An 18026-nucleotide genomic window follows, 5' to 3' on the forward strand; every position below is an offset into this window, starting at 1 on the left:
AGGGCTAACCAGCAATGAACCATCTCATAGGTCTTCTGCTGATGAACTCTTGGGTGAGAATTACAAAGCACACCGGGAAATACAATGTATAACTTGCAGAATGTGCAGTGATGGAGAAAAGGTCACAGCCCCAACTGGTAGGCAGTAAGAAAAAGGAAAGGAACTTTAAAATTAATGTTTAGCATAGGCAAAAGTAAAGGATTAAATCTGGATGACAATAACGGCTTATTATGAAAAATGAGCAGGAATAGTTGGACCAAAAGTTAAATTGGTATTCTAGAAGTAAAAAATTAAAAATAATTGAAATGTAAAAAGTTTGGATGGATGTGCTAAACAATAAACTGTATCTCTCTCTCTCTCTCTCTCTCACACACACACACACACACACAATCAGTAATTTGCAGCCTGATCTGAAAAATTAATTAAAATATAGCACAAAATGCTAAATAGATACAAAGTAGAAAGAAGTGAAAAAGCAGGGGCTGTGCTGGGTGCTTCCACCACAGGGCTAATGGGGATTCTAGGAAGAGACTACGTGGTAAATGTGGTGGGTTGGATACATTTTCTAGAAATAACTGTCTGAGAACTTATGTTGGAAATTATTCTGACTCCCTATTAATAGCATTTTCTACATACTGAATTGATGACGAAGATATGTGTAAGTATACATACACACACTGTGTGTATATATATATATATTTATACACACACACATAATATATACTATGTATAAACATAAAAATATGTATAAATTCAGAAGTAATTGTGGCTTTATTAGAAAAGAACTCATTTTCATGTCATATCTTTTGTAATTTCTAATCATGGTAAGCCTGGATCTTTGGTCTTCTTTACTATCTCTGGCCCCTTTCCACATCTCTGTACCTTCTGTCACAGTGTTCTGTTATCAGGAATGGCCAGTCCCATCTCCAGTGCCTGCAAGAGCTCTGCCACCTTTCAGAAGGCTTCTTGAAAAACCACAGGACATTGTCTCTACTTTCTCTAAAATTTTATAACCCTGAAGTTTGTTCACTTACTTGGATCTGGGCCCACTGGCTTTTTAATGAGCTTTTGGAAGCTCTTTCAGGTTGAGGGCCTCAGTTCCTATGTCTCTGGGCTGCCCTGCAACTTGATTTGTTCTCTGCTAGAGGTAGTTCATTAATATAGAGGGAGAGCCCTCTTAAGACTCGAGAGAGGAACTTCTGGGAAGATGAAGGAGGTAACAATGAGAAAGGGGTTTGGAAGAATGTGGTTTGATCCCCACTGGCTCTCCACACAAACAACAGATACCACCACTCCAACCACCGTAACTACTCCTACTGTGACCATTATCAGTACTGCTCTTCCTGCTGATGTCTAGTGATGGCCTCCAAGTGAGACACAAAAGGCTTGAGAGGAATTGTCATGAAACTGTGAACCGAGAGGACCACTGAGGGGTGGTGGAAGCAGGTAGAGGGAAGAGTTCTGAAAAGGTAGGGGAACTGGAGCAGATTATGCTGAGTGAAATAAGTCAAGCAGAGAGAGTCAATTATCATACGGTTTCACTTAACTCGTGGAGCATAAGGAATAACACGGAGGACATTGGGAAATGGAGAGGAAAAGTGAGTTGGGGGAAATCAGAGGGGAAAACAAACCATGAGAGACTGTGGCTCTGAGAAAAAAACTAAAGGTTTTGGGGGGCTAGGTGGGGTGAGCCTGGTGGTGGCTATTAAGGAAGGCACATATTTTATGGAGCACTGGTTTGGTGCGTAAACAATGAATCTTGGAACACTGAAAAAATAAAATTAAAAAAAAAAGGTAGGGGAAACATAGTAGGAAGAGGCTGTGGGGGGAAAATGCTGGGAGAGGGAAAGAACAGAGACCTAGCGGTCACTCTCTGATTGGCTGGGATGCTGGGAAAAAAAGAAGTGAGACTGAGAACCACAAAAAAAATGGCGTGATGGAATTTATTCCCATAGGAGGGAAGCCATTGAAGCTGCTCCATTCTATAGAAGATACAGAGGCTACGTGTCCAAGAGCAAGCCTAATGAAGGGCTCAGAGACACAGGGTTGTCAAACCCACAGAACCACTTCCCTGGAGATGTAGCTTCATTCTTTCAGTGACCCAGATTCATTGGAGTAATTAACAACTATTTCAGAGGTCATGGAGGCCAAGAGCCTTCTCTGGGTATTGCCTCAAATCAGTCCAGCTTGGAAGGGAACTAGAGCTTTGTGGATATGACAGTTTGGACTCAGCCAAGAGGTGAGTATTTTGACTCTTTTCTCCCACAGTGATAAAGCTAGAGAAATAACCCAGATATTGCCAAAACCACCAGTAGATTTGTCGTAACCATCAATCCTTTTTTTTTTAACATCTTAATTTTATTTTATTTTTTTTCAGTGTTCCAAGATTCATTGTTTATGCACCACACCCAGTGCTCCATGTAATACGTCAGTCCTAAATCACTGACCAACTGGGCTCATGTCCATTGCCTTTAATTTTTTACCATCTTCAGAGGGAAAATACCTTTAATCCCAAATTTCTCTAATATTCTGGATGAGGTTCCTATAGTTTTACCCCTCCAAAGTCAGATCATTCTTCTCTTGGTTAATTTATTAACTGAGCTTTCTATATTGTGTGTGATGGCTCTTGATTCAAAAGTCCTGCTGAACACATCAATCTGTCTAGTTGCTGACTTTCAACTTCCTGGCTCAATCAATCACAAAGCACCCTAATCCTTCTTTGCTTGTCTTGAATTACATTTGATACCAGTCCAACCTTATCCTTAATAAGCTCACCTAGGTAATTTGCATATAACAAACAAATTAGGTCTTCCAACGTTATTTATAGGGTGCGATAGCCATAAATCAATCTAGAAATAACCTGCTTCTGGAGACCTTCTGGCAAATGGGGAACAGAACCTAATAAACAAATTAAGGTTAATTCCTTATCTCAAGTTCAATTTGTTCTTTACAATTATGCAGTTCCATCTGTCATTTACAATTAACTGTTAGATTTAAATCAGGCATGAAAGTCATACTACAGTTTTGGATCTTTTGGCATCAGTTCTTTGATTATTTTGATCACATGATCACAAATTTGTGGTGTTTCTCTGTTCTATTTTAATGGCTCAACTATAAGTATGCACGTGGAATGGTACAGAGTAGAGAAAGAGAAGACCTAGATTCTCCTTCTGGATTTGACATATGGTATCTGTGAGTTTTGGGATAATGTGTCATCATTTCCCCAGTTTCCCCACTCTAAATTAAGGGGGATGGAGCCCATGGATAAGTTTGTTTGGTCTGTGAACTCTTGAAATGACATGCAAACTTTTTAAGTGTTTGTGCATTATTTTCCTTTTAGAGAGGTCCAGATCTTTAATCAGAACCTATTTCTAACATCAAAAAAGTAAAAAATACCAGATTAGAGTATATTCCACTCCTATTTCAGTACTTACATAATATAATCTGATTATTACTTTATGTTCTCAAGGGAAAAGTCTATTTTTCAAGAATTCATATTTTTATGCCCTCATCTGTGCTCTCTAAATTGAGTGCACGTACAAATCAGGGGTGTGAGGAATAACGGACTTTTTATAAACTATCCTGGGGTAACTGGTTATTGATATGGAAAAAAAAAATCCCTACCTCACACCATACACAAAAACCAAATTCCAGATACATTAAAAACCTAAATGTGAAAAGCCAAAATGAAAAACTTTTAGAAGATATGGGAGAACATCCAGCAGCAAGGTGTTTCTAAAATAAGACAAAAATTTATGTCATGGTAAGAAAACATGGATGCATTTTACTATACTATAGTTGTGAACTATATGATTGAAGACTTCTAGACAAAACATACACAAACTAAAACAAGTTACTTCAAAAACACATAACTCACAAGGTGTTAATATTTTGAATATATTAAAATTTCCTTTCTCTACACTAATAAGAAAAAGATGAAGAATAGAAAATGGGGAAAAGATATGGAGAGGTAAAATAATGTAGAGGTGCTATGAATGGCCTCTACTATCCCTCTCCCTTCAAGCTCTAACATGCCCTGCTGTTTCTAGAACCTTTACTTATTCTGGTATTTATTTTTAAATTTATTCTGTGCTATTTTCCATGGTTGTTGTCTATTTCATTTGGGTAATTCTTCATGTTAAATCTCTTGAGATAAGCACTATGTTTTAAACTTTTAAATATATTTATTAGATAGCCCCTAGCATCACTGAATACCTAGGAGAAACACACAAATTCCATGAATATACTTTTTTCTGCATTTAGACATCTTTAAAATTGAGATGCGCATTGCGATCTATGGCATTTGACACTATCTGCCAGTTAGTCTTCAAGCCATAGTTGCTTTTAACTGCACAAGCATGAACTTGGTTATCACTATTCATCACTATCATCTCTTCAATTGAATTTTGTGCATTGTTGGAACTACACTTATTGAGTTTAATTATTATTTAAATTCATTTAAAAAATAACACTATCAACAATGAATCTTGGAACACTGCATCAAAAACTAATGATGTATTTTTATGGTGACTAACATAACACAATAAAAATTTAAAAAAAATTAAAAAAAATTAAAATTAACAGTAAAAAAGAATAACACTATGATTTGATATTGGACACAACAAGTTACAGTGAATACAGAAGGCATAAAACCAAAGTAGTGGGGCAAAAAGCAAATACTTACCATGGGAAAATGGCCACAATTCCACATCTTCTTGCAAAATGAAGCCTATGTACTTTATGGAGTTTTGAAAAAGAAGGGATCCGCAGGTAGATGAAGCTGTACCTGGAAAAGGATTGTCTCTATAGGCTAAGCATTGCAACCCAATGCAAGAGGAATGGCCAAGTCTCAGAAGGAAATTCAAAGCAAAAAGGAGTTGCTGTAGATGTTAATCATCTTAGTCAATCAAGAAAAACTCAGGAAGAAAGCTTGAAGAATGCACATTAGCAGCTTGGACTAATGCTCTAGACGTAATAGTGGAGCACTCTTTAAGACAGGCTGCCTCAGCAGGTGCATGTGACCATATTGTGTGGATAAACACAAATGTTAACTCTCAGTCAGATTCTGAATATGAAGAAAATTTGGAAATATTTTAACAATCTCACTTTTATTTTTTCTGTATGCATCACAGTGATAGTTGATAAAAATCTGGGTAAATATGTCTAAAAGAGCTCTTTCAATAAGTTTACAAAATAAATACCACTTACTGATAAAAAAAAAAATTCAGGCCGTTTCACCATTGTGCATAAATAAAGTTGCATCCGATAGTTGAGATAACAGAAATGATTATTTTCATTAGGTTGTGGTCTACCTTTTCATTGAAACTGCCCTGGCCTTGTGAACAGCTTTGATGGGGACAATGTAAAAAAATGTTGATTATAGGTCTAGCCTTTAAAAGATCTGCCTGCTTCAGCTTTTACTCTCTTGAAACCCAGACACCATTCCATAATGTAGCTAGTCTAGACTAGAGGAGGAGAGAGTCCATATAGGGGAAGAATGAGGCCCCTCAGTGATCACCAGCATCAAACATCAGAGAAATGAGAGCAGCCTTATTGGATGTTCCAACCCTAGCTGAATGTAGCGGCTTAAGTAATCTTCATTAACACAACACGGAGCAGAATCGCTCAGCTGAGCGCAGACAACCTGCAGAATTATAAGCAGTAATAAATCATTGGTTTAAGAAACAAAGTTTTTGAAGGCGCTTTCTTATGCAACAGTAGATAACTAAAAGGGGTTGTTACATCACAGAAACCTCATCATGTGGGACAAGATACCAAGAGGAGGCCATTAAGGCATTAAAAATTTGGCAGAAAAGTATTGAAAGGCTCTTCAGGAAGGCTAGAAAATGGTGAACATTCAGTGTGGGCATCGCTATTAAAGGCTGGGGAAGGGGGTACAATATCATGTAAGGGGACAACTATGAACAAAACTGCCACCTAGGGTAACTTGGAAAAAGTAGAATTATCAGGTAAACTTCTGGATGTAGCTAAGAGTATTTCCAGGCAGACTGTTGAAAATACCAATAGCTTCTTTTAGAAACATAATAAAAGGTTGCAAAAGAAAATTGAGTTAAAAATGAACTGTTTGGTTTTCAAGCATAATTTAGAAGAAATACGGAAGACTTGGAACACTTTCTCCAGCTGACAAAATATTGTCAAAGAAAGAAATGGCCTCAAGGAAAAGAACAAGTCTAGAGTACTTCCAGTAAAAGCATGCTTTGGGTCAAAATTAAATCAATAGCGTAGCTGAAAGACTCTTTATTTTGAAAGATTTAAACTGAAAGATTTAAATGGAAAGATTAATTTCAGCTAAACAAAAGAGTCTCTAAAATTCTGAAGGCAGTGTCTCTAAGAAGAAATGTGTCTCGGAGTGAATTACAGATGTGGCTTTGAGGCATAGAATCAACCCAATAATAGAAAACCCACAGAATTTTTAAGAGGATTGTATTAGTGAAAATAGGAAGATGTTAGTCAAAGGACTAAAATTTTCAGTTACAGGGGCATCTGGGGGGCTTTGTTGGTTAAGCTCTTGATTTCAGCTCAGGTCATGACCTCAGGTTAGTGAGATCAAACCCCCTGTCTGGCTCCGTGCTGAGTGAAGAGCCAGCTTAAGACCTTTTCTCTCCCTCTCCCTCTGACTGTCCCCACCACCCCCTCCCTACCCCCTGGCTCACAGAAGCATGCTCTCTCTCTCTGAAAAAAAGCTCAGTCAAGTTACAATATGAATATGTTCTGGGGATCTAATATCCAACATGCGGACTGTGTTTAATAATATGGTATTGTATACTCGAAATTTGTTAAGAGTGGAGGTCTAAAGTATTCTTGCTACCAAAGGAAACAAAAAAGGTTACAATGTAAAGTAACGAATGCATTAATTAGATTGATCGTGGTAATCATTTTATAATGTATATTTATATCATATCATCACATCAGATTTCTTTAATATATACAAGTTTTTTGGTTAATTTTACCTCAAGAAAGTTGGGAAAAATAAAGATAAATGAATAAGAAATAAGAAATTATTTGACTATGTGAAGATATATTCCTTGGCTCTGTATTCTGTTCCATTGATCTATATGTCTGTCTTTATGCCAGTATTGCAGTGTTCTATTATTATTATTATTATTATTATTATTATTACAGTTTAGAACTATGCTTTTAAATAAGGAAGTGTGAATCCTCTGACTCTGTTCTTCTTTTTCAAGATTGTTCTGGTTATTCAGCACCCCTTGGGTTCCAGAGAGATTTTAGGATGAGTTTTTCTCATACTATATGACACACATTATCATAATCTTTGACAAAGACTACATTAAATCTATAGATTGCTTTGGTAGTTTGTCATCCTAAAACTGTTAAGTCTTCTAATCCATGAACATGGATTTTTTCCATTTATTTAGGCATTCTTTAATTTCTTCCAGCAACGTTTTATAGTTTTCAATGTACAGTTCTCGTCTTCTTAGTTAAGCTCATTCATTATATTTTTAAAATGCTATTGTAAATGGAATTAGTTCCTCAATTTTCTTCTCAAATTGTTCATTATTAGTGTACAGAAACATAACTAATTTTGTGTATTGATTTTGTATGCTGAAATTTTGATGAATTCATTTATTAATTCTAACTCTTTTGGTGGAATCTTTGGGTTTTCCATATATCATGACAACTGCAAAAGGAGACAATGTTGCTTCTTTCTTTCCAATTTGGATGACTTCTGTTTCTTTCTTTGGTCTAATTACTCTGGTTATACCTTCCAATACTATGTTTAATGAAAGTGTTCAGGGGCACTTGGGTGGCTCAGATACTCAGTTGAGTATCTGGCTCTTGGTTTTGGCTCATGTCATGATCTCATGAATGGAGGGATTAAGTCCCACACTGGGATCTGTGCTTAGCAGGGAGTCTGCTTGAAAATTCTCTCCCTCTGCACCTCCCCCCACCCATGTGCTGTCTCTCGCTCTCTGTCTCTCTGAAAATAAAATAAGTAAATCTTTTTTTAAAAGTGTTGAATATGGGCATATCTATGCTTTTTCTGATATTAAAAGGAAAACTTCCAGTTTTTCACCATTGAGTATAATGGCTGCTGTGGGTTTTTCATATATAGTCTTTATTATGCTGAGATCATTTTCTTCTATTTTTAATTTGTTGAGTGTTTTGATTGTGAAAAGGTGCTGAATTTTGTTCAATACTTTTTCTGCTTTAATTGAGATAATTATGTTCCCCCACTCCTTTATTCTGTTACTGTGATGTATTACATTAGTTTATTTTTGTAGATTGAACCGTTCTTGAAATTTAGGAATAAATCACACTTGGTCATATTTTGTCAACCCTTTAATACACTGCTGTATTTGGGTTGCCAGTATTTTTTCAAGGATTTTCCATCAATATTCATAAGGGATATTAGTGTTGTAGTTTCCTTTCTTGTAGTTTTTTTGTTTGGTTTTGGTACCAGGGTAATGCTGGCCTCATAAAATGAGTTTGAAAGTGTTCTCTCCTCCTCAATTTTGGGGAAGAGTTTGAGAAGGATTGGTGTTAATTCTTCTTTAAATGTTTGGTAGATTCACCAGTGAAGTTTGATTACTTACTGATTTTGATCATTTTAATTTTGATTACTGACTCAATCTTCTTAGTAATTATAGGTCAATCAGATTTTCTATTTCTTCATGAATCAGTCTTGGTAGATTGTGTATTTTTAGGAAGCTGTCTGTTTCATCTTGCTTATCCAATTTGTTTACTAACCATTTTTATAGTTGTTATGACTATGTACTTTATAGTCCTTTCTATTTCTGCAACATTGATAGTAATGTTCCCACCTTCATTTCTGATTTTAGTCATTTGAAACTTCTCTCTTTTTATGTTCTTCCATGATCTAGCTGAAGGTTTATCATTTTGGTGACCTTTCAAAGAACCAGTGGTTGGTGGTGTTGATTTTCTTCTATTTTTTTCCCTATTCTCTATTTTATGCATCTCTACTCTGATCTTTAGTAGTTTTCTCCTTTTGCTAGCCTTACATTTAATCTGCACTTCTTTTTCTAGTCTCTTAATGTGTAAAGTTAATTTGAGATCTTTCTTTGTTGTTAATGTGATCATTCACAACCGTAAATTTGTAAATTTCCCTCGCAGCACTGCTTAGCTGCATCTGATAAGTTTTGGTGTGTTTTGTTTTTGTTTTCATCTGCCTCAAGGTATTTCCTAATATGACCCACTGGTTATTTAATAGTGTGCTCTTTAGTTTCCACATATTTGTAAATTTTCCAGTTTTCCTTCTCTTTCTGATTTCTACTTTCATTTCACTGGGATCAGAAAAGATACTTTGTATAATTACAGCTTTATCAAATGTATTAAGACTTGTTTGTGGCCTCTCTATGCTGGACAATGTTCCATGTAGACTTGAGAAAAATGTGTATTCTGCTGCTGTTGGGTGGAGTGTTCTTTATGTGTCCATTGAGTTTAATTGACTTCTAGTGTTCTCAGATTCTCTATTTTTTTTAAATTGATCTTCTATCTGGTAGTTCTTTTTTTTTTTAAATATTTTATTTATTTATTTGACAGAGAGAGAGGTCACAAGTAGGCAGAGAGGCAGGCAGAGAGAGTGGGGGAAGCAGGCTCCCCACTGAGCAGAAAGCCTGATGCAGGGCTCGATCCCAGGACCCTGAGATCATGACCTGAGCCGAAGGCAGAGGCTTAAACCACTGAGCCACCCAGGTGCCCCGCCTATCTGGTAGTTCTATTCAACTGAAAGTAGGGTATTGATGTCTTGAACTATTATTGCAGACTTCTGTATTTTCCCTCCATTTTGCCAGTGTTTGCCTCATATATTTTAGAACTCAAAAGTTTCATATATATATTTTAATAATTTTTAATTTAATTTAATAATTTCTTGCTATATTGACTCTTTCATCAATATTTAATGTTCTCATGTTGATTCTTTTCTGAATATATAGTGTTCTCCTTTGTTCGGCTAACAGTTTTTGACTTAAAGCTTATTTCATCTAATGTAAGTACAGTCACTTCAGCTCTCTTTTGGATACTATATGCTCAGAATAAACTTTTCCATCATTTCACTTTCAACTTATTTTTGTCTTTAGATTGGGAGCGAGTCTCATGTAGACAGTGTATAGTTGGATCATTAGAAAAAAAATCCATGTTGCCAAATGATGCTGTTTAGTTGGAGAATTTAATCCACTTATTTTTAAAGTTATTACTGATGAAGTCTTACTTTTGCTATTTTGCTATTTTTTTTCTGTATGTCATTTAGCTTTTTTGTCCTTATTTCCTCAACTACTGCTTTCTTTTGTGTTTCGTTGATGTTCTGTAGTATCACTTTTTGATTCTTTTTTCAATTCCCTTCGTGCAAGTTCTATAATTTTTTTTGGTGGTTATCGTGGCAATTACCTATAACATTCCAAAGCTATAACAGTATAATTTGAATTGTACCAACTTAACTTCAATTTCATACAAAACCTCTACTTCTATATGGCTTCTTTCCCTTCCACTTATGTTATTGATGTCACAAATTACAACTTTAGACATAGTATATCCACTAACACAGATTTATAATTTTTCGTATTTGTCTTTTAAATTCTGAAGTGTATAAAAAGTGGAGCTACAAACCAAAATTTAAAATAAAACCAGTTTTTACAAAGGAACACGTATTTGCCTTGACTAAAGACCTTTCTATTGTCATGATGTCAGGATACTGCCTAGGATCCTTTTATTTCAGCCTGGAGGACCCTCTTTAGCACTTTTTGTTGGGCAGTTTGAGTGTTAACAAACTGTCTCGGTTTTTGTTTCTTCTGGGAATGTTTTAATTTTTCCCCTCATTTTTGAAGGATAGATTTGCTAAATATAGAATTTTTGGCTGAGAGTTTTTTTTTTCCTCTCCTCTCCTCAATTTTACTAGATCATCGTACTGCCTTCTGGCCTGCAATATTTCTTCTGATAAAGTAGCCATTAATAGTATTGAGGATCTCTCAAGTTAACTTCTGTCTTGCTGTTTTCAAGATTCTCTCGAAATGTGTCACATTATGGATCCCTTTGAAATTTATCCTGCTTGGAGTGTTTTGAGCTTTTTGGGTTTGGAGATTCATGTATTTAATCAAACTATAGAAGTTTTTGGTCATTATTTCTCCAAATAATCTCTCTGCACCCCCGCCCCTTCTTCTGCACCTCCCATAAAGCATGTGTTGTGCTGCTTCATGGGGTCTCACGTGTCTCTTTAGGTCTGCTCGCTTTTCCTCATTATTTTTTCTTTCTGTCTCTCAGACTGGATTGTTTCAATTTTCCTGCCCTGTGGTCACTTACAATTTCTACCACCTCCTCCAATGTTCTTGAGCTAGTGATTATTGCAAATCAGTTACTCCTTTATTTTTTCCCAGTTCCAGAACCCCATTTCTTTTAATAACCTGTGTCTCTCCATTGATAATCTTATTTTGTTCACATAATGTGTCACTGATTTCATTTAGTTTGTATTTGCCTTAGCTCTTTAATCATATAAGAGAGCTGTTTTATTGTATTTGTTTAGAAAGTGTGATGTCTGTGCTTCATCAGGGATGATTTTCACCAATTAATCTTTTTTGAATGGACCATGATTTGCCATTTTGTTGTATACATGACTTTTTGTTGAAAAGTGGGTATTTTGTAAAAAACAAAAACAAAAACAAAAAAACAACCTAGCCCCTTCTTCCAGCTTTTACAGACTGGTTTTGTGCCTGGTTAGTCATTCACTGAGTAGCTGGGCATGTTCTGAGCCTAGGAATCAACCTGAGGTGAAATCTTAGGGTCTTCTCAGGTCTTTTCTGAGCATGTGTCTTGCCTGGGCTTACACTTGGTTTTCTCATTTTCCATCATCAACACCTCTTTTGAATGTCTTAATTTTCCAAAAATTCTCACCCAGATTCTCCTTGGGGCCTTACATGGTCTATTGCATATCTCCACTCCGAGTCTTTCACCTAGGTTTATGTGGGTCTATAGTCCCTGTGCAGCTTTCACAAGCAGAGGTCACCAATCTTTCCAACCCAAGATCTGAGTAAGACCAGATCTAGCAAGACACAGACCAGTTCTTCAGGCAGCCCCCAGACGTTAAGACATTGTGAGACTCTGCTCCCTCCAGTGAAGACTCTGCTCCTTCAAGATCAAGAGAGGACATTGTGAACTATGCTACTGTCTCTTTCTGACCAAGACCATGCCATGCAGAGAAGGCATGGGGAAAGTTTTAGTAAAAACACCACAAAAATTTCCTATCATTTTGAATGCAAATTTTTTTTTCTGGGCATTTTCTTGGTTGCTGTAGACTTTTTTACTATTTTCCAGAGCTTCTGTAAGGTTAGGTCAGCCAGTTTCTATTTGTTTGTTTATTTGTTTGTTTGTCTGTTGTCTTATGTTTCTTTTGGGGGAAACAAGGGCTTGAAACTTCCCAATTTACCATGTTGCTGACATCAATCCACTTTCTACATTTTAAATGAGAGTATCTAGTACAGTTACCCAACCCATGTCTTACCATTGTATGTTGGGCATTTGAGAGCAAATAACACCTTTTTCATTTTCCAATCTCCAAATCAAGAGTATTGTACCAAAGAGCCTCATACGCATCCAGACCTGATTCAAATGATGAGATTTAAACTAGGAGCTGCTGCCATAATGAAATGAGATGCTTGAAGGAGAAGTACATGTGTTTTGCATGTGGGAGACACATGAAAATTCAATGTCAGAGGATATACTATGGTAGATAATTTTCAAAGATGGCCAACCACCCTCCACCCCCACACAAAAAAACATATGTTCTTTCTTGCACATACATACTCATCCTTCCATCTAGAGGTAGAGTGCATTTCCCCTTCCCTTGATCTGAGATGGTCTTGCAACTTGTAAATGATGGAGTGCAGTTGAAATGGTGCTGCTCTTGAACTACCAAGCCAAGGGTTTAAAAGATCTTCTATCTTCTACTTGCAACCTCTAATTCAGCTGTCATGTAAAGAATCTTGGGTTAAGTCACTGAATTTTGATAGACCACATGGAGATACAGGCTACATACAGTAGCATAAGACTCCCCAGCTGAGCCTCAGCTAAATGCATGATAGGTCTATGCTGTGTGTGCAAAGAACCATCCAACTAAGCTCTGCTAACACGACATATTAGCCATCTTCTGAGGCATAACCAAACTGAAGAATCATAAGCAGACAAAACTGGTTGTTGCTTGGTCACTAAAATTTTTTTGGGGGGGGGATGGGAAAGAGGATGGTTATGCGGCATTGCCCTATTATTTATTTGAGAAAACTAACTTCTTTTCCTGAACAGTTTAGACTAAAATATTTTCATCTATGTGGCTGACTGCAAAAAACTGACCCTTGTTTAAAAAGAAACACCTGTATATCATGTCTTTTTCTTGTTAAATCTACATGATAGAGAGGAAAGGGCATACATACATTTTGGGGAATCAAAATGGTAGTTTTAAATTCTATTTCTACCATTTATGTTATAAGACCATACTAAGTAATTTCACCTTTCTGACTCAAGGTTTACTATTCTGTAAATTAAAGATATTAACTTTGACAAGGGTTTCTGGGAGAATGAAATATGCTGATATGTGGAGTTGGTCCATCTGTATATCTGTGTAACCCACACAATGACACACAGTGATACTATTGTGTAAGACGTGAAGCCCAGCTCTGGGCACACAGTGGGCATGTGGACGGTGGTAATTAGGGGAGCCCTCTTCTGTGATAAGAGCGGTATTCTTAGACACTGAAATGAAATTAGCCCTCAAATAAAGGAATCTATCTTAGAAAATGGACAGATGTTTGGGTTATTAAGTTAATTAAATGGATAACATAACTTTATACTTATAAAGGGATTGCCAGTGTTTGTCTACAATGTAAGCATTATAAATGTTAACTAATATTATTGTTGTCATTTCCTTTATCACATTGATGAGGGATTTCATCTAATATCCTTCTCATCACACCTAGTGTTTATGTCAAGCCTTGTGTTAGGTCCCCTCATGCTGGTAAAACCTTTTTGGAACTTGTCTTTTTCCCACAAGGGTAAGTAATAACACTACAATCTGTATCCCGTGCCCAACAGATGCATCTAGTTCATTCTGACATCCTCAATTAGCCATGCTTCCTCCCTACTGGAGACATGTTTGTTCTTTGGCATAATTGTAATGGCTTCATTATTATTAGTATTTTCTAAAGAACATAAACTTGGAGAAATGCCTGATGGCTGAAACTAAAACACTCCTAGGAATGTGCTATTTCTTATCTTTCTTCACTTCCCTTCGCCTCTTTTCACTAACTTGATAACCTGCGTGTTCCAAGGAGTATTTGGACAATAGTATTTCCCAGTTCCTTTACATTAATTAGGCAGTTATTTCCTTGTTCAGGCATTTTTTGAGTGTTAATGTTGTGCTGAGATGTGAGTTTTGACCTGGAGGGTTTCATCCAAAGTCTTTAGGACACACTTGATGTCACCATTTGGTCCGGGGTCAGAGTTCCACATGTCTGAAGTGTCCCACCAAACAGTCTTTTTACTAAGTGACCTGGATCCCTTGAGTTCAGATCCTTTGTATGTCTGACCAAACTTCTGGGCCAACTGACAGGATTAGTTCTCTAATGTTACATAACAAAACACCCTAATACTCAGTAACTTAAAACAACAATATTCATTTATTATTTCTCACAGTTTCCACAGGTTAGAAGTTCAAAAGCAGCGTGGTTGGATTGTTCTGACTTGGAGTCTGTCACGAGGCTACTGTTGGTTATCAGCTGAGGCTGCAGTCATCTGAAGGTCTGACTGGGGCTGACGGCCCCACCTCACTCAGGAGGCTGCCAGCTTGGTCTCAGTTATTGGTAGGAGGCCTCGGTTCCTTCTCAGTGCCACATGGGCCTTCCTACAAAGTTTCTTAAGTCTCCTAACAACGTGGGGGCTGGCTTTTCTCAGAGCAAAGGGTCCAAGAGAACAAGGCAGAGGCTTCCAATGCCTGTTGTGACTCAGCCCAAGCAATCAAACCATCACTACCCCCATATTCTGGTGGTCACATCAGCAGACCCGTAAAGAGACTACACAAAGGTGAGAATACCAGAAAATGCTAAATTATTGGAAACCATACTGAAGGCTGACCACCACACTACCACCATGCTTCACTGATTTCTCTGCAGAAGATCTAAATCTAAAATTCTGACCAGCCCAAATGATGTTTTTCGGGAAAAGTTTCTCTTATACCTAATTTTTTAAAAAGATTATTTATTTATTTATTTGAGAGCAACAGAGAAGCAGAGGGAGAAGCAGATTCCCTACTGAGCAGGGAGCCTGATGGGCTCAGTCGCAGGACATTGAGATCATGAACTGAGCCAAAGGCAGGTGTTTATCCAACTAAGCCACCCAGGTGCCCCTTTCCTATACTTTATGAAAGTGCCTTTCTCTTTCACTTTCTTCAGAGCTGTTATTTCTAACCAAGCGTTCTAGAACTATTTTATTTGTGCAACTCTTAATAACCTCTCTTATTTCAGAAGGAAGAGAGGGAGGAAAAGGAGTAAGGAGGAAGGGAGATGAAATCTTACATAAGATTTTTGATCTTTGTTCTTAAAGTGTTCTGGAGTCCCAAAGGTCACACTGAAGATAGCATTTTCTAGTATCTTATTTTGAAGAATCTGCAATATTAATGATTTTCAAACTTCCATTTCTTCCTCTACTGAGTGTATTAACTTGTTCTGTGGGGTTTTTTGACAAGCTCTCACACTGACTCCATAATGGGAAAAGTGCTATTTTTACAAATATGGTTTTCTAAGTTCATATCTTCTCTGTGTATTTGGAAAGTATGTAGTATTTCCCATCAAACACAAAGAATGTGTAACAATTAGAATTTTTGCTAACATTTGCCCTGCAGATATACTGCTTTGGGTGGAAAAAACACATGTATTTGTCTTTTATTTTATTTTTTAATTTATTCTTGAAGATTTAATCTATTTATTTGACAGAGGAAGTGAGAGAGCACAAGTAGGGGAAACAGTAGAGGGAGAGGGAGAAGCAGACTCCCTGCTGAGCAGGGAGCCTAATGTGGGGCCCAGGACCCAAAATCTGAGTCACCCAGGTACCCTATTTTGCCTTTAAAAACAAAGATCTACATTGATGCTACTGGCCACAATTTGACTTTCTTTTTGCTAAACAAAGATTTTTTTCTCTAAGTCACTATAGACACAGGCTTCTTCCTAAAGCACATAGATATTTTTAGGCAAGATAATCTAATGGGTAAGAGCTCAGTCTCTGGTATCTGAACCTGGATGTGAATCATGGTTCTGCCAGTTATGAATTGCGTGAGCATTTGGCAGATAATTTGTTTTTATTTTTTATTTTTTTAGAGAGGGAGAGAGAGAAGACAGGTATGGGCAGAAGGAGAGGGAGAGAGAGAATCTCAAGCAGGCTCCCTGCCCAGCACGGAGCCTGACTCATGGCTTGATCTCATGACCCTGAGATCATAACCTGAGCCGAAATCAAGAGTTGGATGCTTGACCAACTGAGCCACCCAGGTGCCCCAGATTATATAAATTTTCTAAGATTTAGTTTCCTCATCTATAAAATGAGGATAAGAATAGCACCAGATTTATAAGTGTTGCTAGTTCAACACCGGTCCTCTCAGCCATACTCAAAGACTGGTTTTGAAATGGAGTCTAAGACAGCAATAGTCATTGTGCTAACGTGTGGGGCGCGATGGTACAGGTGTAAGTGGTTTGGAAAGCTAACGCCATTCTGACAATATTCTGAAAATATACCTGTGTAGATTCCTCCCACAGATGAATTCAGGCAACAGCCACCCTGGGAAAAACAACCCATTTGTGACCCTGGTAGACATATCTAGTTAAAAATTGCATAGACCAACTTCATCTTAGACATAATTCAGACTTTTTAAACAATGAATTCAACATTAAATGGAAATCAAGCTTCATTTCTGCAAGAACTATTAGGTCTCTGTCTCTGATGTCTTCATAAATCTGGGGCTCCATAAGGTGGTGGGGTCCTTTTATGATGGAACATTTTGTCCATTACAAAAAAATGGAAGGATGTGAATCTCAACAAGACAGATATTTTTTTAAATGTCCAAAAGATATACAATATCCACGCTGATATTGTGTTCTACACATTAAGAATATAAAAGATAGAAAGTTTCATACAGTGAATGAATACAGAATAGTGGCTGCCAGTTTTTCTTGAGAGATTCCAGTGCATGACTTTGTTGGGATGGGCTCATCCCATTATTCTGGAGATTGCTGTTTACTCATAACTGAACAAAAATAAATGGTCAGTGAGAACAACAATGTGGTACCACTACACACCTATTAGAATGGCTAAAAATTCAAAGTGCTGGCAACATGAAATGCTGGACAGGATGTGGAGCAACAGGAAGTCTCCTTCATTGCTGGTGGGAATGCAAAATGGTATAGCCACTTTGGAAGGCAGTTTCATAGCTTTTCACAAAACTAAACATAGCTTTACCTTATGATCAGCAATCATGCTACTAGGTATTGACTCAAATGGGGTGAAAACCTATCTCCACACTAATGCCTACTTGTGAATGTTTACAGCACTTTATTCAAAATTGCTCCAACTTGGAAGCAACCAAGGTGTCCTTTGATTAGGTGAAGAGATAAATAATCTGTGGTGATCTGTAAAATGGAATATTACTGAGCTATAAAAAATGAGCTGTCAAGGCATGAGAAACAAGGAAAAACTTAAATGCATTTTGCTAAGCGAGGGAGGAAGCTGCATATTCTGTGATTTCAACTATATGATACTCTACAAAAGGTAAAAGTACAGAGATGGTACAAAATCAGTGGTTGCTCAGGGGTTCAGATGAGAGTAGGAGGAAAGGTGGGTAAAGGAATCCGTAGACAGAGCACAGGGCATTTTGAGTGCTATCTATTCCAAATGATACCGTAATGGTGGTTACAGGATGCACAGTTGTCGAATCCCACAGAATGTCCAAGGCGAAGCGTGAATTCTAAACTATGACTTAATACCAATGTATCAATAGTGGTTCA

Source organism: Meles meles, chromosome 9, assembly GCF_922984935.1.
Source record: "Meles meles chromosome 9, mMelMel3.1 paternal haplotype, whole genome shotgun sequence".
In the NCBI taxonomy this organism is placed as follows: domain Eukaryota; kingdom Metazoa; phylum Chordata; class Mammalia; order Carnivora; family Mustelidae; genus Meles; species Meles meles.